This window comes from Neodiprion virginianus, chromosome 3, assembly GCF_021901495.1.
Source record: "Neodiprion virginianus isolate iyNeoVirg1 chromosome 3, iyNeoVirg1.1, whole genome shotgun sequence".
In the NCBI taxonomy this organism is placed as follows: Eukaryota; Metazoa; Arthropoda; class Insecta; order Hymenoptera; family Diprionidae; genus Neodiprion; species Neodiprion virginianus.
This window is the reverse complement of record NC_060879.1, coordinates 13,212,546-13,237,992: the sequence shown is the minus strand read 5'-3', so window position 1 is coordinate 13,237,992 and position 25,447 is coordinate 13,212,546. Positions and strand designations below refer to the sequence as shown.

At 42.7% G+C, this 25,447-nt stretch overlaps 1 protein-coding gene across 1 annotated transcript in view; it reads right to left on the bottom strand.

Annotated features, from left to right (window-relative positions):
- LOC124300690 (glutamate receptor ionotropic, NMDA 2B) overlaps positions 1–25,447 on the bottom strand; it is a 1,918,249-nt gene that overhangs the window by 1,508,323 nt on the left and 384,479 nt on the right. The gene's annotated exons all lie outside the window — the stretch shown is intronic.

The window sequence follows — 25,447 nt, the reverse complement described above, 5'->3', positions numbered from 1 at the left end:
TTTTCATTGTGAACTTCATTTGTCCTAAGGACATAATACAAGGGCACAATAATTGACAGGTTAATATAACTTTATATTTATGAATTTTTATTTATTAATGTCGTACAACAAATTAATTGATTCCAGTTTGATTTTGATACACAAAGTCCTTCCGTACGTCATCGTTGAAAATTTCCTTGTTTCGTGGTTATCTGTGCATCCATTCTGACGTTGGAAAAGGATGAAATATTATAAACTAGTATGTCTACAGAAATTGTGATAGTCAGGCAGATCTCAGATCAACCGATAGTAGTAACGTTGCATCAACATGCAAGACTACGAAACAGAAGGAGACCGTGTTAAATCCCCAGCGCATCAAATAGTATTTGAGCGATAATTGACAAAAACTATAGAACGGTCACGTCGATCAGGTCTCGGATCGACGATCGAAGTTTTGATCTCGGTCCAGCTGCACCTGGGTAAGATTTTTTGCAATTTACCTCCTGGCGAATGCGGATGTTTTCATCAAAGTAGTAATACGAGTGGTATTCTGGATATAAATCCCTACATTATCGCCACAGCTTGGCAAACATACCCAGACGATATCCTTTTTCAAGAACGTTGGGGGGATGGGGGTTATCCTCTAAATTAGGCTCTACGTTGCAATAGTTTTTACCCTCGTCAGATAAATTGCGCTTCATGTTACCATGTTTATAGAGCAAGATCGCGAAAACTGTATTACCGAGAGCAGCTGTAAGCCCTCAAGCGTTTAAGGATGTATGGCAACTACGTTGTTTACTACTGTTCGATTTGAAACTTACTGATATTGTAAATGAGAATATAGGGATTTCTTTGAGATTAAACAAAAAAAAATTTGCCCTGTGGATGCTGAGATGAACGAATTTGAAGTCGAGTCATTTAACACGGGAAACATAGGACTGCACGTTCAAAATTCCCTTCACACTAGCAGAGAAGGTATTTCCAGAGTACTTTTTCGCAAAAAAAACTTTTGTGCGGTATCACTGTGATATGCATGATACGTTAAAAATAAAAAATCGATATGTGCCTATACATTTTGCGAGACATTGCGAGTTGAACGAGACCGTTTTCGGATTCTTGTAGCTCGTGTGTCGTAAACACGACAACGTCGCTGATGACGCCACACAGCCTATAAGAGGCGCGCAATTCAAATTTTCATAAGCGGAAATTCTGTTTTTTTTTTCTAACTATTGTGTTGCATAATATTGATTGTATAATATTTGATGATCAATATAAATCAAACACCGTATAAATTCATATGAGATTTTACATTAATATGATATGTATGAGATCTATAGTTATATGTACACGTACATATGTAAATCAGATGGGACAGGACTTAAAAAAAAAACAGTAAAAATTTCCAGTGAGTGTGATATTAAATTTATTCACAACTTTTGGATTATAACTATTTTAAAAATTACAGCAGTAGTACAGTAAGGCCGGTTCTGGATACAAACACCTTCTTTACCGACCGAGCCGCTCCGCGCAGCCCAGACTCAAACCCTTTTCCGCGATGACGTCACAGTCTGCCGTACCGAAGGTCAAAACCGTGCAACCTTACCGACAGTTCGGGGGTCAAAATCGTGCTGTTTTACCGACAATCTTACCGACCCCGTGCAACCTTACCGACAGTTGTATCGATCGAGGGTCAAAATCGTGCTGTTTTACCGACAATCTTACCGACCGAAGGTCTGTAGTGCTCACCTGCCAACGGTAGAGGGCGCAGCGGGGGCGAGAACTTTTTTACCGTCCCGCATTCTTCTCCCACGATAGGACTGCTGATGTGTAACATGAACCACTCCGAATTCCTTTCCCACGGTAGGACTGCTGACGTGTGACGTCAACCACCTCACATTCCTTTCCCACCTTATCAACCACGTGACATTCCAAAATTAATGGTTCCGAGAATTGTTTGTCTCAAATTCAACGTCGCACCGAAATCCTTTGACCGCATGCCGCTCGCCGTCAAGTCGAAACTTGTCGAACGCATTGTTTTGTCTAACCACCTTATCAACCACGTGACATTCCAAAATTAATGGTTCCGAGAATCGTGTTTCACTTATTCGGATGTCGGTTTGTTATCAACCACCTCACATTCCTTTCCCACCTTATCAACCATGTGACATTCCAAAATTAATGGTTCCGAGAATTGTTTTTCACTTACTCGGATGTCGGTTTGATATCCAAGGTCGACCGATAGTCGCGGTACATTCAAAGCCATGGATCTGCGGTGTCGGGTTACTATCGCTCTTGGAATGCCAAAAGGTGCGCGCGCATACACAAACTTTGATATCAGCCCCGTGACATTCCTTACCCTCCATCAAATTATGTGGTGGGGGAACGTTATATAAACGAAAAGTGAAAACTTCATCGCCAGTCTGAAGCTGTTCTTCTTGCAAATGAGAAGTGCTCTGGAACAACGTGAATTGAAGAAACGACTAGAACTGCTCTTCAAGAATATTGGAGAAGTAGAACATCTGCTGAAAATCAGATCCGACCTCAATCAACTCACAAGAGATTTCGAGCACCTACAACTGGACCGTAACGATCATGGACTTTTCAAAATTGAACGAAGTCGCTCGCCTGGAGACATTTCTGCCGTTGAAAAAGCTCTCGGACCTCGAAGCCTACTTCGAATACCGGGTCAGTGGCGTACGTCGGGTAAAAACGAAATTTGGAGACAAAATCGTTCTGGACTTGGATGACGCTTTCACGATTTTTCTGCCCAACCGACTGACCAAGGCCCTCCACGAAAATGAAGATTTGTTCCAGAAGGTGACGACAGCCAGTAAGGAGATTCGGTTGCATCTACGCTATCTTGGCGGACCGTACGGTCAACTTGAATTTGTATACGTGTAATATTCGAATATCCAATGTTCTGTGTAAGTCTTACGTTCAATAAACAAAAAAAAGATTTAAATTATGAATATTTTTTCATTTATCCATCTTGTATACCTTTAATCCTACCTACCTTGTAATTGTATCTAGAATTAAGTCTCAAAACCTAAGAAAATGCTACTCCGAACACCACTAAGCAACGACGGAGGGTTTCGAGCTGCGTCATGTAATGTGAACTCTACGATGAGTATTTGGACGGGTTCAGACCGGAGTGCAAGGTCGGCCGATAGCCGCGGTACAGAGCCAAGGATCTGCGGTGTTGGGTTACTATCGCTCTAGGAATGCAAAACATAACTCGGTTTGAGTACAGCTCGGCCAAGGATGGAGAGCAAGGTCGAATCTTACATAAGCTTCGTATTGAAAAAAATTCTCTCTTAAGAGCTAAGGTGAAGGTATAAAATTATTTCGTGAATATTCTTTAAAAAAACCAGTTTTATTGAGTACAATTTTTAGAGTACGGTTGACAATTACTTCACAAAAATAGTACAATAATTCTATTCAACAGTGTCATGACCAGGGTGATATATTCGCCAGGAATGCGGGACCGTTCTTGTAGACGCTTCTGCGCAGTAACACAAATCGTACAGCCTCGCCATCCGGACAGTACGATGATTTTGTAGCCAATTCTGAAGTATGCAAACGTTTCGTGCTGCACAGATTGCGTTGGGTATTGTGTGAAGGTCGCATCTCAGAGACACAGCTGAAGTTTTTTGCAGGGTTTCAAGCGACGGGCAGTCAAAGTCCAACATATCGATGATTTGAACTTTCAGAACGATTTCGAGCAACCAATCTCGTTTTTCTTCTCCTTTTACGTACACGGTTTGAGCTTTGCACAGCCTGTCTTGAATGGTCCGCTCAACTTCCTCAAAAGGTATGGTTCCACAGCTCCAACGTAAGCCGTGAAAATCGCGTTCTAGCCAAAAATTTTGGCTTTTGTATATGACGTCCAGTAAATTCCATTTGTAAGGTGGCTTGAAGAAAAACACTGATGGAGATGCTTCCGAGTAGATTGAAATTATAGCCAATTCTTTTAATGTGAAAGTGTTGTTGAAAGGTCTACGAAAGCCTTGTATGTCAACGATGAGCTCCATCTTTGAACTGTGCGAGATGGTGGGAACGGGTCAGCTTGTTTACCAACTTTTTCACCCCGCCACTGAGCGGGTTGTATTCGACAATACGATCGTGAACGATCAAGCAGTACGCCGATGTTTCAGCGGGAAAGTTGGCTTTAGCTTCAAATTCAAGACGGATGTCGACAGGTCCGTACTTCAAAGATTCGTTTTGTTTCGAACAGTCGATAGCGAATAAGGGGACGTCTCGAAGGAATTCACTCTTTGTCAGCAACGGCTCGGGGTTCTTGTCGTAGTAGGTAGCTTGGAAGTTTGCGTACATCTCGTACGGGAGCGCGTAGAGATTACGACTCATGTTGAGGTTCAGGTTACCGTACGGATAAGATTGAGAGTTTAAAAATAGCTTGACGTCCGTGATATTGCAATGATCGAAATGACTTGCGTTCTTGCCGGTCTTGTTCTTTCTACTTGTTTGGAAACTCAAAATGACGTACCGAGGTTTTTCAAGCTGAGTGGAAGTTTTCACAGTCCAAACGTGTTTCGATGTTGTGGGAACTAAGGGATATTCGTACAATTCCCAACTGCGGAAGCTCATCGAAACAGGCGGATCTCTCTGAATGAAATTTAGTAGGTCAACTTTTTTCTGATCCGCGAGTTTCAAATACGGTATTAGCCATTCCACTGCATTGATTGTGATTTTGAATTCCTCCTCCTGAGTCTGCATGATTGCGTTGACGTCAGTTTTTGATCTCGTCAAAATAACTCATGTTTAGCGTTGACAACGATCTTGCGGTAGTCTTCGGCGAAACCCAATATCATGCTGAGCGGTATCAGTACGTCAAAGTTACCATCGGCATGGGTTAATTTTTTCTTCTCTTCTACATCGAGCCATCCAGCGTTCTCCATCAGCCAAGTCTGACCAGGGTGCAGGGAAGCGTAACCCTTCATGAGACTTGTCAAGCCAACGTTCTTGCTTTTATCAACCTCAACTGCGTTAATTTCCTAGCGAATTTCTTCAAACAGATGACAGATGGCGTTGTTTACGAGCTGTGTGTTCACAGTAGCTGTACCATCAGGTTTGAGGAGTCGTCCGTGGATATGTACCGAACTTTTGCTGGGTAATATGCATAAATCCTGATGCTGAACGGTGATTCGAATTTCATCGCTGTTGTTGAAAGTTGACGAGGCGTAAGGTTTGTGAGCGTGAATCTCGTGATGCGCAACGGATTCGTCAAAGACGACTGGTGTTTGAATGCTCAAGATTTCCTCCTCCATGGCACGTAGCAGATGATAAGAAAGCAAAATCGGATTTTTATTTGTCGGAAATTTCTCTTCCAAAAGGTGTCAGTTTCAGACCCAGAGCTATCAGGAACTCCACGTTTCGAGGTGTTAGCGGTTCGGGAATCGATCGACAACTGACTTGATCGGGGCATGTCGACTTACTGATATACCTACTTTTTGACAGTCAGTTATATACAATTCCCATCGTTTATTGCGATTTGATGTGTAGTCTCACAGTAATAACTTCTCCACGAAAATTAACCAGGTCTCCGTCTTGATCCACTAACCGGAGCTAAACGTGATCTATGGTCTTGACGGTGATCGGAAGGTAAATGACGTGCGACGGTACTTCCACGATCTTATATCCTGGTGGGACAGTCGGGAGAATCTCGTGAATAGTGTGTACTCTGTGTCCATTGACGTAGGCGCCCGTTGTAATGCTGCACTCGACTCGTAACGCGTTGTCCTTCAGTATTGTTACAGGAACGTCTGATTCGTGAGTTTTATGAACCTCCATTACACGTGGTGTGAATCCCAAAAGATGAGCAATGGAATCATTCGGCTCAAAGTTAATCGTGTTGTTGCATGTGATTTCGCTGCGTAATGTATTATTGTTGGGTTTGATGGCGAGCCTGATATCTGTATTTCTTAGCACTTTTGAAGATACTTCTCTATGTCCTCGATCTCGTAGCTGCCGGTAGGTATGGTGATCACTTTGTCAGCTACGTAAATTTTATTGTGACCGACATCAACGTTGGGAATCGAATTAAAGGTTAACAATTCTACCAAGCCAAGAGCATAACTTTTATCACGAGCAAGTTCGATCGGTGGGAAATATTGTGCCTCGAGTATCGAAGAGGTTCCCGAAATCGTTAACGTTAACGAATCATCCATGACTGCGAGTGGTAGACTGACTTTGACGAATCACGCACCATGTTTATATAGCTCACCACTTAGAAATTTCAGACACAAGTGTCCGCATTCAAATGTATCATAATCCTGGTACCTCTCATGATTGTATTTGACGCTACCAACGCCGAGGTATTTTATGAGGTCCGAGGGTGGTTGAAGGTTGCCGAAACTGTCAAAGTAATCGATATTATTGTCGCGTTTCTTGTACGCAACCCAGTGTGTTCCCGGACCGTCTTTGTCGTCAAGGTTGATTATAGCTGACTCGTTTTTTCGTGGACCGTTTTCGGGCATTTCGTTTCGCACGAAAACACCGCGGAAATGCGGAACCCTCAAGATTTTTGCATATTTCAACAAGTCTCAATCAGTCAACGCTCGACGTGGTAGCGTCGCATCTAGTTTTTTGAAAGATGGAGACCAAGACCTGTTTTGTACGGTTTCATATGAAGCCCTTTGCCCAACGCGATAGCTTCCATAGTTTTGTTGTGTCGTTTGCTTTCCTCCAATTCTCGTTTAGCCGCGCTCGCATCATTCACAGCTTTTGCTATACCTGCCGCACCACCGGCTAACGCACCCGTAGCGCTGAGACCGGCAAAAATAGGAATCAGAAACGGTAGAAAACCACCGACTTTCGTAGGTACCGGTAGGACGCGAGGTGTTCGCACTTTACATTTACCACCCGCTTTTTTAACGGCGTTCTCAGCTCCCTTCAGCGCAGATTCGATAGCTACTTTTGCATCGTTGCTTGGAACCATAGAACGTTTTGCAGCATTTACAATTTTTCTCAAGGTCACATTTTTTGACTTTCGCATTCCCATTCCGAGTTTTGATTTTACTTTCATTGTATTAGCCACTGCCCAAGCGGCTGCCTTTTCACCCAAATTTGCGTCCTTTGCGAGAACCCGTTTCCAAGCTTTCTCAGCCAACACCCTATCAGCCTCGTTTCTAACCTCAAGGTTCTCACGATTTTTCGAATACGCTATATCGTGTTCCTTACACGCTGCATCGAGAGGGTTGATACCGGAATCGCCTCTCGCGAGTCTTTTCGTCAACTTCGTACCGGGACCGCAGTATTGGTAACCGGGAACATGCAACTTGATCGGAAGTTTGTTGATGATTCTATTCACCAGACCCTTGCCACGATGTTGCCGCCTGCTGCTGCTTCGTTTACCTCTGTACGCGATCATGTTTGTGCGTTGACTGAAGAAAAGTGCTTTAAAACGGGGTATTTATAGCAAATCCGATCAGTCATGTCCGAGATGCGGTTTGAGAAACAACCTACCAAGCTTCCCGTGATGAATTATGACAAACTTTCGGAGCAAAATGTCGAAAAGCACAAACGGCACGGTGAATTACTCCCGAACAGTGTACGTGCGATATTCTGTGAACCGTCGAATTGTGGTAAAACTAATGCGTTGCTCACACTTATAACCCATCCCAATGGACTTAGATTTGAAAATATCTACATCTACTCGAAATCTCTCAACCAACCTAAATACCAATTGTTGAAGCAATTGCTGGACCATGTTGAGAATACGGAGTATTTTGCGTTTACCGAGCGTGAGCAAGTGATTTCACCGGAAGAAGCACGGCCCAACTCAATAATCATATTTGACGATGTAGCGTGCGAGAAGCAGGACAATATTAGAGCCTACTTTTGCATGGGTAGACATCACGACGTTGACTGTTTCTATCTCTGTCAGACGTACGCGCGTATTCCCAAACATCTCGTGCGCGACAACGTAAACTGACTCGTGTTATTCAAACCAGACGATATGAACCTGAGACACGTATACAACGACCATGTGAACACCGATATGTCTTACACAGAGTTTGAAAGTGTGTGCTCTGCATGTTGGAACGGTGAGAAGTACGGGTTTCTGGTGATCGACAAAGACAGTGAGCTCAACGAAGGACGATACAGGAGGGGATTCGATTCTTTTGTTAGCCTGGAAAAGGAATAAAATCTACCGTTTCCGAGCGAGAGACGCAGTAGCGTTGCAGACTCAGTTGCGTCAACATGCAGAGCTCTGAAATTTCCAAGCAAAAAGATGTCCTACATCAGATCGCTCAAGCAATGCTGCGATCCGTCGAAAACACAGATTGCTCAAGTCGGGCAGGGAATCTACGACTCAGAAATTGAGTGACGTTTTCAGACCAGTAGTGGCTCCGTTGCAAGAAATGGTCAATGTTACAAAAGATACCAAACCTGTCAAACAAGAGGTGGAAGAAATTAAAGAAGAAATAAAGGAGATGAAAAATGAAACGAAAAATGAAACTGTCTCGGAAATGGACGATTCCTTTGCTTCGGCGGGGGATGAAACAGTCGTAGAAACACCGGTCGAGGACGAGTATTTTGCACTGATGAGAGATGCTAAGACAAAAGGCGAATTGGACAACGTGTACGGTGTACGCAACCTCTCAAACGGACTAATGATCGGTGATTCGTTGATATCTTTTGAGAGTGACTACGTTCGTATTGGCGACACGCGTTACTCGAAAACGAAGGGTTTGCTGGAACTTTTGTTCAAAAAGAAACCTGACGGTTCTTCTGTGAGCGCCGGAGATCGGGAAAATTTTAAAAACATAATCCTCGCAACGAACGCGCATAAGAAGTATTACTCATCCGACGGGGCTGTTCGAAACGATAACAGTTACAAATTTAGAAATGTCATTTCCGAATTAATGGATTATTCTCCGTCACCTCGCCGAAAGGGTAAAGGTCTACTTCCGCAAGCTATGATCACTCGACAAGGTGTTGAAACGGAATACGTCTTCTGGGATGATCCAAACGAGTTGGTGGAGCGTCTTCGTTTACTCCTGGCATCTCAGGCAGCGGGAAATCCGAGTCACAATAACGAAATAATCTCCATTATCGAAGAGCTACGCGAAGCAGGAATCATTTATTAAGCAGCTCCCGTCATTTTTGCATTCATTACCGAGATGAGCGTCGACGTGTTTGGACGTCAGCTGAATAAAAACACGACCGCGAGCACTCGCGGTCCTCCGGGTGTCGGGTTTCAAATAACAGCGGACGGGCATTACGATATACGGAACAAGAGACTGTGCAACGTCGCAGATCCCGCAGAGCCGAACAATGCTGTAACTTTCAAAACCTTGAGACGAAAATTCAGCGTGCTGCAAAAACAAATCGACAACCTCGATCAAATAATCAAAGCTTTGGAGATCACTGCGAAGAAAGCCTTGGATACCTTCTACACAGACTTTAAAACAGACAGAGACTTGTCGATTCGAAACGCGCAAATCATTTCCAAATTGGACACCAGACTAATAGCGTTGGAATATGAACGAGGAAAAGCAAGCACTGGTGACGGAACTGCATAAGCCTGCACGCCGGAATTACCCGCGTCGACGTGTAGACGTGCGCGGCATCGACGAGACCTGGCAGGCGGATCTTGTTGATATGACGTCGTACGTTGGACAAAACAAAGGTTACAAGTACATGCTCACAGTCATTGATATCTTTTCAAAGTATGCGTGGGCTGTACAGATAAAGAGCAAGTCTGGAGATGATGTTACGAAGGCAATGGAATCTGTGCTTGTCCAAGGACGGGTACCGAAAAATTTACACGTCGACAGAGGAACGGAATTTTACAACTCGAAATTCGAATCGCTTATGACACGCTACGGAATCAAACTTTACTCTACGTACAGTAATTTGAAGGCTTCGATCTGTGAACGTTTCAATCGCACGCTGAAAGGTAAAATGTGGACACGGTTCAGCATGCAAGGAAGCTACAAGTGGCTCGATATCTTATCCGATTTGGTTTCGGCTTACAACAACGTCAAACACCGAACCATAAGAATGAAACCGTCGGATGTCACCGTTGCAAACGAGAGGCTGTTATTACGTCAGGCGTACGGAGGGCTTCGAGCGATACCTACCGTATCGGCAAAGTTCAAATCCGGCGACAAAGTTCGAATCAGCAAATTCAAAAATGTCTTCGAGAAAGGTTACACTCCCAATTGGACGACTGAAATATTCACGATAAGTCGAGTGGAAAATACTCAGCCTGTGACGTACAAGCTCAAAGACTACCGAGATCAACCCATCGCTGGTGGTTTCCACGAACAAGAGCTCCTCAAGGTTAAGCATCCGGATATCTATCTGGTGGAGAATGTGCTCAAGAAGCGTGGAAGAAAAATATACGTTAAATGGTTAGGTTTTGACAATACACACAACAGTTGGATAAACGAATGAATGAATTTTTTGTAAAAACGTATGTCCCTCTTTATTTCATATCCGACACGCAACAAGTATGCGTCTTTATTTTTTAGACAATAGACAGACATGGTACAGTTATAAATTACAAAGCTTAGGCTTGTAGCCCCACGGAAGCGTGTCGGTTGTATTTTGAAACACGATCCGCTTGTCGTCATTCCAGCTCAGTGCTACTTTCTGCTGTTCTACGGTGTATACCTCGTGCTTTCGACTCAATATCAAATGCTGATTTGAGGATAGATTTTCACGTTTCAACGCACCGTCCAAATAATCGTTGAAGGTTATTTTTCTTAACGCTGATGCTTTGACACCTTTGGTACGCTTGTTGTCTTTTTCATCTCCCAAGACTCGGAATGCGTACAATTTAGCTCGTAACCCTACAAATTCCGACATGATTTTCCCGTTATTCTCGTCTTTCATTAAGCCTAGAACTTTTTTGTTTGCTCGAGGTATTCCGTAAGCGTTGTCGAGCGGATAATCAGAAGTATCGAATTTGTGCAAGTCCTCCTTAATGTGTTCGTATATGTCGGGGACGGTAAAATTGTAAATCAAACTGTCGGTATCCGTGTACATTAATTTTGCTCGGTTGCCGAATTTCTGCCTAATGTAATTGTAATGAAAATCGTAGATATATGTTTAAGCCAGATCCATGATGGAGAAACCTGCGTACAATGGTTTATTCAACTTGACTTTCGTCTTACTCATTTCAACGATAATTATATCTTTGTCGAAAACGGTGCAGCTGTGAAAATTGGGTTTGGCTATGGTAGCTCTAGCACCGTATCTTCCATCCCATTTCGTGATCAGCCTGACATCTCTATACTTCCTAACCTTTTTTCATAGTTTTGCCAAAAACTGCGTTGTTCATTAGCTTGTAAAAATTTTTCTCAAATTCGTTGTCAGATTTTTTTCGCAAATCGGTATTTAAATTCATATATTTTTTCAGCCACCGGGTTTGCCTGAATTTGAGAACTCTATGAATTTTGAGTAATTTTAAGCCTAATTGTAAGCATTGTTTCCAAACGCGGTAGTGAACAACGTAGTTTTTCTTGGAAAATAGCGTGGGTGTCAATTTCGGTTGCTTACTATTCGAGATTGAAAGTATGTAGTGCTCCGGACACAGTGGTAAATCCTTATGAATTTCATGCAGTTCCTCAGGATATTCCAAATCAACCTCTAGTATGTAACCAAACTCCGCGTCGTCCGAGATGGTAAGAACGTCGCATTGTCCGAAGTCTGATAACCATTCGAAGGAACTGTATGGCAGAGCAAAGCTCATAGCAGCACCGTACAAATTATTAACGTCAAAGTACATGAGATAAGATTCTTCGACCTCAGGATCGAATTCCTCTCCCATATATCTATTGTTGGCCTTTGCGTATCTGTTCGAACACTGTGACACACCACCACGAATACCCTTTTCTATAAACATAACCATGTCTATGTCGGTGAGAAGCTCGAGTTCGATGCCTGTACATTTTAACATTGCATCAAACGACAGACCGGGCGCTGTGTAGTAATGTAACGGGTCCAGTTTGTACGTCGTCCAACAGCTCTGTCGAAAGTTTTGAAAAACGTCGGCCAGTAAAAACACGTCCGTCTGTAAATACAAGTCCGAATACTCTCCCAAAGTTTGAACGTTAAAAGTTTGCCAAACTTTACATGCATGTGCATAGTCGTCGTCTGATATATCCCGATCATTTAATTTTGAGTAAAATTGTTGTTTGGATGGTAGCCGTGTGTCCTCGAGCTTCTCCCAACTGTCTATGTATTCGTACGGGAACACTCCTTTTCTGGTCAATAACTGAAATTTATCTGAGCTATGATAAAATTTTCGTGTGATTGATTTCTGATCATCACCGAGATACGTTGCTAATTTCTCAAGACTACTGGGCATGAAGCGGTACGAATCTACGAATCTAAACTTTATATCCGTTCCCTTAACGAATTTTGTAAATGAAATGTACTTTTCTTTGTTTACGGGTGGAAGCTCAGTTGTGCCCTCGAACGATGTAGCCAGTGCTTTGATCAGAAAATGTGAATCGTAACCCGACAGATTGTGGAATATCACTGGGATAATGTGCGAATTTTGGTAATTTAGATTGCAACCTCGGTGAGCAGCACCACGGTACTTTCCCGTGAAATGGCAGTGATCACGATGTTTCACGTCTGCGAGTGTAAACGGTTTTTCACAAATGTGACACACTGTGGTTGAATAAAATTCGTTGATTTGATTGAAATTTAGTGGTTCCATCGGTACAACAGTCTTGAAATAAACTTCCAACGAATGTGCCGATTCCGCTAACTCGTTCACAAACCATTGAACGCAAGTATCTCCACGATTAATTTTGAATTTTGAAAGCGAATCGTCAAACGCGCAATGCAGATAGTAAGCTAAACTATACGGAAGATGCTTCTGATAAATTGTTCTATTTTCCCCAAAACTTTCATGTGTGGGTTGCAGTAAACATTCGAGATCCGCGTAAATGCAGAATGGAACGGTTTCTTTGTGCTTGAAATTTTTGAATTTCAGTATTTTTTCCTCATCTGTAGGTAGAATAACTTTGGTTTTGTTTAAATTCATGCAATCAGCTCGGTGCTTCAACAAACATCTTCCGAAATTAAAATGAGACAGACACCTATCGCACAACCACGTCCGATGTGCGCGTTTGGAAATTTGGGAACTCGTTAAACGAGACAGATTTCGAATACAAGTAAAATGAAAGATTCTGTTTTTTTCATAATTATCCATACCGACATCATCATCGTCAGGGATTTCAGTTTCGATCGCCAAAAGATGAATTATAGGTTTGTCAGACTCATTCTGACTCAGGTGAATCGGTACTATTTCACTTTTTTTCCGATCACCTTGGTCTATACCGTAAACGTTAATTGAAAGACCGTTAAGCTTCTCAAATTTTGAAATGATGTTTTTGTCTAGAGACATAGGAAACGTTATACCATCATACCGTAGCACTGAGCTGAAATGTGGATACGAAGTAATTTTACTGGGATTGTTGTCGGCTGGGAACAGAGCTCCGGTGACCGACCAGAGGAAGCAATACGAGTCGCTGTTACGGATGTTGACGACAGCCTTCTTATCTTGAATATCTTTGGGTAGTTGTGTGTATGTGAAGACACCGCCTCGTAGTGGTACGTACTTGTTGATATTCACAGTCAAATTGATTATTTCGGTCAGCGACCAGCCCGAATCCTTTTCCTGGAAATCTTCCACCTTTTTCAACAAACGCTCCGTCGCGTTTTCGATGAACCATTCGTTGATATCCGTTGTCTGGAGGATGATTTCATTTCTCGTATTAAAAAATTTGATCTCTTCCACCGTGCGATCAACTTTTCTGAGTTCAAATTTACAAGCCAGGATAACGTTGGCTTTCAAGCTCCTGTCTTTCTTCAGAGCGTTTTTCAGCCTCGTCACAGCTAGTACCTTTGCGTCTTCCAGAAATCTCCCCACATCTTTATGCTTCAAATTGACGATGGATCCAGTTCGAATTCTCCTCTCGAAAGCTGATTCCAAATCTTCCCACCGTACTCGATCACTTCTTCGCCGGCTTCGTAATCCGTTACCCACTTTCTGCAATTGTTGAAATTTGACTGTCAACGATTTCAGAATTCCGATTGTAGTCAAAATTCTTGTCTTCTCCCCGATCGTTGAGGCGTTGTTGCGTAAGATTCTATTCAAAAGACTGATATTTTGGGTTCCGAGTCGAATCCATTTTGCAATTTCTGCCGGCGACGATTTTTCCGATAAAATCTTGAACGCCGATTCCATAATATCGATCAATCTCAAACACTTCGCGGATTCCATCTTGAGCTCTTTCCTCACGTATGCTTGACAGGTTGTGACGTAATGATCGTTTGCAGTGATGAGCGTCCTTTTTATAGGGCAGCTGTACGGATGCGCGCGCACCTTTTGGCATTCCTAGAGCGATAGTAACCCGACACCGCAGATCCATGGCTTTGAATGTACCGCGACTATCGGTCGACCTTGGATATCAAACCGACATCCGAGTAAGTGAAAAACAATTCTCGGAACCATTAATTTTGGAATGTCACATGGTTGATAAGGTGGGAAAGGAATGTGAGGTGGTTGATATCAAACCGACATCCGAATAAGTGAAACAAGATTCTCGGAACCATTAATTTTGGAATGTCACGTGGTTGATAAGGTGGTTAGACAAAACAATGCGTTCGACAAGTTCCGACTTGACGGCGAGCGGCATGCGGTCAAAGGATTTCGGTGCGACGTTGAATTTGAGACAAATAATTCTCGGAACCATTAATTTTGGAATGTCACGTGGTTGATAAGGTGGGAAAGGAATGTGAGGTGGTTGACGTTACACGTCAGCAGTCCTACCGTGGGAAAGGAATTCGGAGTGGTTCATGTTACACATCAGCAGTCCTATCGTGGGAGAAGAATGCGGGACGGTAAAAAAGTTCTCGCCCCCGCTGCGCCCTCTACCGTTGGCAGGCGAGCACTACAGACCTTCGGTCGGTAAGATTGTCGGTAAAACAGCACGATTTCGACCCTCGATCGATACAACTGTCGGTAAGGTTGCACGGGGTCGGTAAGATTGTCGGTAAAACAGCACGATTTTGACCCTCGAACTGTCGGTAAGGTTGCACGGTTTTGACCTTCGGTACGGCAGACTGTGACGTCATCGCGGAAAAGGGTTTGAGTCTGGGCTGCGCGGAGCGGCTCGGTCGGTAAAGAAGGTGTTTGTATCCAGAACCGGCCTTACTGTACTACTTACAGCGTTTTTTTATACTGTTTTTTTTCTCACAGTGAAATATCTTTTTTTATATCCTCAGAAGAGTTCAAATCACAAGTTTTGGATTATAACTATTGTCAATATTATAGCGTTTTTTTTATACAATCTTCAAATCCCGTTGTTGAGATAGAGTTCGAGGAGCATTGCAAAGGTTACGGAGGACAGTTTGATTTTTAGATACTCGAAGTTTTCCGCCAATATCTTCGCCGAGAAGCGTTGTTATTCCATTTTCTCCGTTATTGTTGGACGTCCTCTTGAGCTGAGTTAAAGTGAGACCAGCTGCAGCGATTCTTGTGATCATAGCGGCAGATACAGGTTCCTTTATGACAGATATATCATCTATTCTTTTTTTCCTTTCTTTTCGATCATGATCAGCATTTCCAACTGCAGAGAATGATACAGCGCGGCTGATGAGTTCTGTCTCTGTTATCGCAAATCTCTTGAGCAGATTATCGAGTATTTGGACATCTATAATCGCGTTATGCGCTCCTTTTGATCTGTCAGGTCCTAAATAATCGTGAGCCAGATCCGGTAATTTGAAGCTTCCCTTTTCCGCTATTCGAGAAATTACTTCTTTGGAGCTCTTGAATATAGGCAGAGTATCGGTAAATCCTTTAACAACCGACCCAAAAGTTTCAAGTAATCCGACTGCATGCGTTGCCTTAACGATCTAAGGACCATCGAAAGTTACCCCCTTGTGGGCAACGAGGATAACATTCTGCGATACATTCTTCAAAAATGTGATGAATGCCGTACAGGCAATTAGTGGCGGTTTCGTTTCAACAGAACGACGTCCATCTGCGTCTCTCAAAAACAGTTGTCCTTCATAAACCGACAATCCCATCACTTCGAAGACAACGGCCGGTATACCATTCGATGGAAGAATGTAACAATTGAATTCCTGGTTCTGATGTTAAACGGCGATTTGAACAACTTCTGCTTTGAGGCCGAATCCTGTAGTTTCAAGATCGACCACGATTGCAACCATGTCTTTAGCTGGAACGATGGAGGCTGGGATTCTTTATATACCACAATTTCTTCGGTGAATGCGCACCCTGAAAAGTAAGTGACGCCCTCTCTTCTTTCCGCGTTATTCCTGCTTTGATTTCGAATTTTTTATCGTAACAGCCGACGCCTCTTGAATTCCGCGGTTCTCATCTTTTTTGCTTGTTCTTGTCGTCGAAAATCGTTTTTTTCTCGGAATTGTGACGTATGCTTACCGGGAGAGACAGCAAGTTTTTTGGTAGCGTTCACAACGTACCCTGTACCCAGGGGCGGTTTATACACTAGGCCCGCTAGGCCCAGGCCTAGGACGCCATAGCAGAAGGGGGCGTCGCCCGTTGGTGAGATTCGCAAGTTTGCGCGCCTCTTTCTCTTTCCCGCCTTCACCGATCTTATGCGCACTACGACACGTCCTGACACGTGAATACGCATTGTTTTCCGTACGCTAGTGTACATGTAACGATCTGCAATCTGCAACATTCGTACTAAATTTGCTCTATTCTATAGTTTTTTTTTGTCAGACAGCCACGCAAAGTTATTTTGTACATTGTAGTACAAATAAACAGATGTCGCATAATACGTTCTCCTACATACATGTTTGACATTATAGTATATGTTTTTGTTGCATTGTTTTTGAAATATAATAATAATTGATTTTGACGTATAATTTTTTGACTCTTTCATGGGAAGGGGACGCTAATTTCGTCAGGCCTAGGGCGCCAATTTTAGTAAACCGCCCCTGCCTGTACCAGTATTTTTTGGAGAAACTGCTGCATCTAGTCTGTAAACTAGTGATTCCGATTTGCCATAACATCTCCCTTTCCGAGATTCGGACGACACCATAGCGTTGAGAGATACGTTAGGCTGCGTAGAACTGCAGGCGACGATTTTTTCCGCGTTGTTAGCTTGAGGACAAAAATTTGGATCTAATCGGTTTAAAGTTGTGTTTTATGCATACCTTTTCCATCCGAGAGGCCGCGATGCTTATAATTTTCCGGATCTTCTTGGAAACGGCACCATTCTCTGCACATCTCGTGTTTATCGAAGGCATGGTCGACGACATTCGATAGAGCTTTTCTTACAGCCTCCGGATCTCCGTTTTTTTTTTTTTTTTTTTCAACATTTAACAACAAAATATTTTTTAAGATGATCGATCGTTTGTTTGGGAGTAGTATAGCTATGAGAGTTCTACTTACAGATTCCTGTTACCGACACTTACCGACATTCTCCCCAGACTCAAACCCTTCATCGCGATGACGTCACAGTCGGCCGTACCGACTTGAGGTCAAAACCATGCAACCTTAGCGACAGTTGTATCAGTCGACGGTAAAAATCGCACAGCTTTACCAACAATTCTTATCGGTCGAAGGTCCAAATCGTGCTGTCTTACTGACAATTTTACCGACCGAAGGTCAAAGTCTTTATGTAGTGCTCGTCTGCCAACGGTAGAGGGTGCAGCGGGGGCGAGAACTTTTTTACCGTCCCGCATTCTTTTCCCACGATAGGACTGCTGATGTGTAACATTAACCACACCAAATTCCTTGCCCACGGTAGGACTGCTGATGTGTAACATCAAACACCCCCACATTCTTTTCCCACGTTATCAACCACGTGACATTCCAAAATCAATATTTCCGAGAATTGTTTTTTATCCACTCGGATATCGCTGATGTGTAACATCAACCACCTTACATTCCTTTCCCACGTTACCAACCACGCGACATTCCAAAATTAATGGTTCTGAGAATTGTTTTTCACGTACTCGGATGCCGGTATGATATCAACCACGTGGCATTCTTTTCGGCTTGTAACTGTCATGTGAACTCGAAGATGAATTTTGAACGGGTTCAGTCAAGACCAGAGTGCAAGGTCAACCGATAGCCGCGGTACATTCAGAGACAAGGATCTGCGGTGTTGGGTTACTATCGCTCTGGGAATGCTGAAAGGTGCGCGCGCATACACAAACATACGTACAGCTGCCCTATAAAAAGGACGCTCATCACTGCAAACGATCATGAGGTCTTGACTTGTCAAGTATACGTGAGGAAAAAGCTCAAGATGGAATCCGCGAAGTGTTTGAGATTGTTCGATTCTATGGAAGTCAAAATATCCGGCTTCTGAACAAAATTTTGCGAAAGGCTTCATCGATTGGAGAAAAGATGAGAATTATCACAACGATCGGACTCTTGAAAGTGCTCGCGTAAAAAGTCAAACGTCTTCAAAAAACGGGTGAAGGTACGCGGAGAGTAGGAAGAAGCGATCTAGTTCACTGGGGAGATTTGGAATCAGCTTCCAAGGAAAGAATTCGAACTGGATCCATCGTCAATTTGAGGCATGAAGATGTGGAGACATTTCTAGAAGACGCAAAGATATTAGCTGTGACGAGACTAAAAAACGCTCTGAAGAAAGACAGGAGCTTGAAAGCCAACGTTATCCTGGCTTGTGAATTCGAAGTTAATAAAGATGATCACACAGTGGAAAAGGTCAAATTTTTTAATACGAGAAATGAAATCATCGTACAGACAACAGATATCAACGAATGGTTTATCGAAAACGCGGTAGAGCGTTTGTTGAAAAAGGTGGAAGAATTTCAGAAAAAGGATTCAGGCTGGTCGCTGACTGAAATAATCAATTTGACTGTGAATATCAATAAGTACGTGCCACTACGAGGCGGTGTGTTCACATACACCCCGTTACCTGAGCATATCAGTGATAAGAAGGCTGTGGTAAACATCAGAAACAACGACTCTTGTTGCTTTCTTTGGTCCGTCACCGCAGCTCTGTTTCCAACCAACAACCATCCCAACAGAACCAGCTCGTACCCGCATTTCAGTTCAGTGCTACGGTATGATGGTATAAAGTTTCCTATGTCTCTAGACAAAAACACCGTTTCAAAATTTCAGAAGCTTGAGGGCCTTTCAACTAACGTTTATGGTATAGACCAAGGTGATCGAAAAAAAAGTAAAATGGTACCGATTCACCTGAGTCAGAATAAGTCTTATAAACCTGTAATTCATCTTTGAGCGATAGAAACTGATATCCATGACAATGACGATGATGATGTCGACGTGGAAAATTATTAAAAAAATAGAATCTTTCATTTTACTTGTACTCGAAATTTGTCTCGATTAACGAGTTCTCAAATTTCCAAACGTAATGGTCGTACTTGGTTGTGCGATAGATGTTTGACTGACTTTCATTCTGAAAAGTGTTTGACAAAGCACAATGCAAATTGCATGAATTTGAACAAAACCAAAGTTATTCTACCTATAGAGAAGGAGAAGATACTGAAATTCAAAAATTTTAAGCACAAAGAAACCGTTCTATTCTGCACTTACGAGGATCTCGAATGTTGACTGGAACCTACGCTCAAAAAGATGGGTACAAGAACAATTTATCAGAAACATCTTCCGTATAGTATAGCTTACTATCTACATTGTGGGTTTGACGATTCAATTTCAAAATTCGAAATTAATCGTGGAGAGACTTGCATTCGATGGTTTGTGAATGAGTTAGCGAAATTGGCACATTCGTTAGAAGTTTATTTCAAAACTGTTGTACCGATGTAACCGTTCAGTTTCAATCAAATCGACGAATGTCATTCAAAAACAGTGTGTCACATTTGTGAAGAACCGTTTACACTCACAGACGTAAAACATCGTGATCACTGCCATTTCACGGGAAAGTACCGTGGTGCTGCTCATCGAGGCTGCAATCTAAATTACCAAAATTCGCACACTATACCAGTGATATTCCACAATCTGTCGGGTTACGATTCACATTTTCTGATCAAAGCACTGCTACATCGTTCGAGGGCGCAATTGAGCTTTTACCCGTCAAAAAAGAGGAGTACATTTCTTTTACAAAATACGTCAAGGGGACAGATATAAAGTTTAGATTCGTAGATTCGTACCGTTTCATGCCCAGTAGTCTTGAGAAATTAGCAATGTATCTCGGTAATGATCAGAAGTTAATCACACGAAAATTTTATCGAAGCTCGGATCAATTTCAGTTATTGATCAGAAAAGGAGTGTTCCCGTACGAATACATAGACAGTTGGGAGAAGCTCGAGGACAGACGGCTACCATCCAAACAACAATTTTACTCAAAATTAAATGATCGTGATATATCAGACGACGACTATGCACATGCATGTAAAGTTTGGCAAACTTTTAACGTTCAAACTTTGGGAGAGTATTCGGACTTGTACTTACAGACGGACGTGTTTTTACTAGCCGACGTTTTTCAAAACTTACGACAGAGCTGTTGGACAACGTACAACCTGGACCCGCTACATTATTACACCGCGCCCGGTCTGTCGTTTGATGCGATGTTAAAGTGTACCGACATCGAGCTCGAGCTTCTCACCAATATGGATGTGGTTATGTTTATCGAAAAAGGTATTCGTGGTGCTGTGTCACATTGCTCGAACAGATACGTAAAGGCTAACAACAGGTACATGGGGAAGGAATTCGATCCTGAGGTCGAAGAATCTTATCTCATGTACTTTGACGTTAATAATTTGTACGGTGCTGCTATGAGCTTTGCTCTGCCATACAGTTCCTTCAGATGGGTATCAGACTTCGGACAATACGACGTTCTTACCGTCTCGGACGATGCGGAGTGTCGTTACATGCTGGAGGTAGATTTGGAATATGCTGAGGAACTGCTTGAAATCCATAAAGATTTACCACTGTGTCCGGAGCACTATACACCTCCGATCTCGGATAGTCAGCAACCGAAATTGACGCCCACGCTACTTCCCAAGAAAAACTACCTTGTTCGCTAGAGCGTTTTGAAACAATGCTTACAATAAGGCTTGAAATTACTCAAAATTCACAGAGTTCTCAAATTCAGACAAACCCCGTGGCTCAAGAAATACATAGATTTGAATAATGATTTACGCAAAAAAATCTCACAACAAATTCGAGAAAAATTTTTACAAACTGATGAACAACGCAGTTTTGGCAAAACAATGAAAAATGTCAGGAAGTATAGAAATGTAAGGCTGATCACGCAATGGAATGGAAGATACGGTGCTAGAGCTACTATAGCCAAACCCAATTTTCACAGCTGCACCGTTTTCGACAAAGAGATGATTATCGTCGAAATGAGTAAGACGAAAGTCAAGTTGAATAAACCATCGCATGCAGGTTTCTCCATCATGGATCTGGCTAAAACATATATCTACGATTTTCATTATAATTATATTAAGCAGAAATTTGGCAACCGAGCAAAATTGATGTATACGGATACCGACAGTTAGATTTACAATTTCAACGTCCGCGACATATACGAACATATGAAGAAGGACTTGCATAAATTCGATACGTCTGATTATCCGCTTGACACCGTTTATGGAATGCCTCTAGCAAACAAAAAAGTTCTCGGCTTGATGAAAGATGAGAATAACGGAAAAATAATGTTGGAATTTGTAGGATTAAGAGCTAAATTGTACGCATTCCGAGTCTTGCAAGATGAGAACAACGATAAACGTGCCAAAGGTGTCAAAGGATCAGCGTTGAGAAAAATAACTTTCAACGATTATTTGGAATGTGTTTTGAACCGTGAAAATTTGTCTACAAATCAGCATTTGACATCAGGTCGAAAGCACGAGGTATACACTGTAGAACAGCAGAAAGTGGCACCGAGCTGGAATGAGGACAGGCGGATCGTGTTTCAAAACACAATCGACACGCTTCCGTGGGGCTACAAGCCTACACCTTAGCTTTGTAACTTATAACTGTACCATGATGTATACAATATTATTATGCAGGATGGTGAATAAGAACGCTCCAAAATATTAAAAATTGTTCAACGATGCATATGTCCGTCGATTGTCTAAAAAATGATAATGCATACTTGTTATATATCGGGTATAAAATAAAGAGGCACATACGTTTTTACAAAGAATTCATTTATTCAATGTTAAATGTCCGATTTGTTTATCCAACTGTTGTGTGTATCGTTAAAACCTAACCATTAAACGTATATTTTTCTTCCACGCTTCTTGAGCACTTTCTCCACCATGGATATCCGGATGTTCAACCTTGAGGAGCTCTTCTCCGTAGAAACCACCAGCGACGGGTTGATCTCGGTCGTCTTTGAGCTTGTACGTCACAGGCTGAGTATTTTCCACTCGACTTATCGTGAATATTTCAGTCGTCCGATTGGAAATGTAACCTTTCTCGCAGACATTATTGAATTTGCTGATGCGAACTTCATCGCCGGATTTCAATTTTGCCGATATGGTAGGTGTCGCTCGAAGCCCTCTGTCCGCCTAACGTAATAACAGGTTCTCATTTGCAACGGTGACATCCGACGGCTTCATTCTTATGGTTCAGTGTTTGGCTTTGTTGTAAGCCGAAACCAAATCACATAAGATATCGAGCCACTTGTAGCTTCCTTGCATGCTGAACCGTTTCCACATTTTACCTTTCAGCGTGCGATTGAAACTTTCACAGATCGAAGCCTTCAAATTACTGTACGTGGAGTGAAGTTTGATTCCGTAGCGTGTCATAAGCGATTCAAATTTCGAGTTGTGAAATTCCGTTCCTCTGTCGACATGTAAATTTTTCGGAACCTGTCCTTGAACAAGCACAAATTCCATTGCCTTCGTAACATCATCTCCAGACTTGCTTTCTATCGGTACAGCCCACGCATACTTTGAAAAAATATCAATGACAGTGAGCATGTACTTGTAGCCTTTGTTTTGTCCAGCGTATGACGTCATATCAAGAAGATCCGCCTGCCAGGTCTTCTCGATGCCGCGCACGTCTAAACGTCGACGCGGGTAATTCCGGCGTGCGGGCTTATGCAGTTCCGTCACCAGTGCTTGCTTTTCCTCGTTCATATTCCAACGCTCCTAGTCGGGTGTCCATTTGAGAAATGTTATCAGCGATCCGAATCGACAGGTCTCTGCCTGTTTCAAAGTCTGTGTGAAAGGTATCCAAGGCTTTCTCTATGATAAGCTCGAAAGCTTTGATCATTTGATCGTGGTTGTCGATTTGTTTTTTCATCACGTTGAATTTTCGTCTTAAGATTTTGAAAGTTACAGTATTGTTCGGCTCTGCGGGATCTGCGACGTTGCACAGTCTCTTGTTCCGTATATCGTCACGCCCGTCCGCTGTTATTTTAAATCCGACACCCCAAGAAGCGCGAGTGCTCGCGTCCGTGTTTTTATCCAGATGCCGTCCAAACACGTCGACGCTCATCTCGGTAATGAATGCAAATACGATGGGAGCTGCTGAATAAATGATTCCTGCTTCGCGTAGCTCTTTGATAACAGAGATTATTCCGTTATTGTGACTGGGATATCCCGCCGCCTGAGATGCCAGGAGTAAACGAAGACGCTCCACTGACTTGTTTGGATCATCCCAGAAAACTTATTCCTTTTTAACACCTTGTCGAGTGATCATAGCTTGCGAAAGGAGACCTTTACCCTTTCGGCGAGGTGATGGGGAATAATCCATCAATTCGGCAATAACATTTTCATATTTGTAACTGTTATCGTTCCGAACAGCCCCATCGGATGAGTAATACTTTTTATGTGCGTTTGTTGCGAGGATTATGTTTTAAAAATTTTCCCTATCTCCGGCGCTCACAGAAGAACCGTCAAGCTTTTTTCTGGACAAAAGTTCCAGCAAACCCTTCGTTTTCGGGTAAAGTGTATCTTCAATACGAAAGTGGTCACTCTCAAAAGATGTCAACGAATCTCCAATCATTAGTCCGTTTGAGTGGTTGCGTACACCGTACACGTTGTCCAATTCACCTCTTGTCTTTGCATCTCTCATCAGTGCAGAATACTCATCCTCGATTTTTTCGACCGATGTTTCTATGATTGTTTCATCTCCTGCCGAAACAGAGGAATCGTCCATATCCGAGACAGTTCCATTTTCGACTGCTTTATTTCTTCTTTGATTTCTTCCACCTCTTGCTTTACAGGTTTAGTATCTTTTGTAACATTCACCAGTTCTTGCAACGGAGTCACTACTGGTTTGAAAACGTCACTCAATTTTTGAGTCGTAGATTCCTTGCCCGACTTGAGCAATCTGTGTTTTCGACGGATCGCAGCACTTGCTTGAGCGATCTGATGTACGTCATCTTTTTGCTTGGAAATTTCAGAGCTCTGCATGTTGACGTAACTGAGACTCACTCGAAAACGTAAGATTTTATTTTTTTCCCAGGCTAACAAAAGAATCGAATCCTCTTCTGTATCGTCTTTCGTTGAGCTTACCGTCTTAGTCGATTACCAAAAACCCGTAGTTCTCACCGTTCCAGCATGCAGAGCACACACTTTCGAACTCTGTGTAAGACATATCGGTGTTTACATGGTCGTTGTATACGTGTCTCAGGTTCATATCGTCGTGTTTGAATAACACGAGTAAGTTGACGTTGTCGCGCACGAGATGTTTGAAAATGCGCGCGTACGTCTGACAGAGATAGAAACAGTCAACGTCGTGATGTCTACCCATGCAAAAGTAGTCTCGAATATTGTCCTGCTTTTCGCACGCTACATCGTCAAATATGATTATTGTGTTGGGCAGTGCTTCTTCCAGTGTAATCACTTGCTCACGCTCGGTAACCGCAAAATACCCCGTATTCTCAATATGGTCCAACAATTGCTTCAACAATTGGTATTTAGGTTGGTTGGAAGATTTCGAGTAGATGTGGATATTTTCAAATCTGAGTCCGTTGGGATGGGTAACAAGTGTGAGCGACGCATTAGTCTCACCACAATTCGACGGTCCGCGGAATATTGCACGTACACCATTCGGGAGTAATTCACCGTGCCGTTTGTGCGTTTTGACATTTTGCTCCGAAAGTTTGTCAAAATCCATCACGGGAAGCCTGGTAGGTTGTTTCTCAAACCGCATCTCCAACATGACTGATCAGATACGCTATAAATACCCCGTTTTGAAGCACTTTTCTTCAGTCAACGCACGATTATGATCGCGTACAGTGGTAAACGAAGCAGCAGGCGGCAACATTGTGGCAAGGATCTGGTGAATAAAATCATCAACAGCCTTTCAGTCGAATTGCATGTACCTGGTTATCAGTTCTGCGGGCTTGGTACAAAATTAACCAAGAGATTCGCGCGGGGTGATCCGTAAATCAATCTTCTCGACGCAGCTTGCAAGGACCACGACGTTGCTTAGTCCCAAAATCGTAAAAATCTTGAATTCAGGAACGAGGCTGATAGGGTGTTGGCTGAAAAAGCTTGGAAACGGATT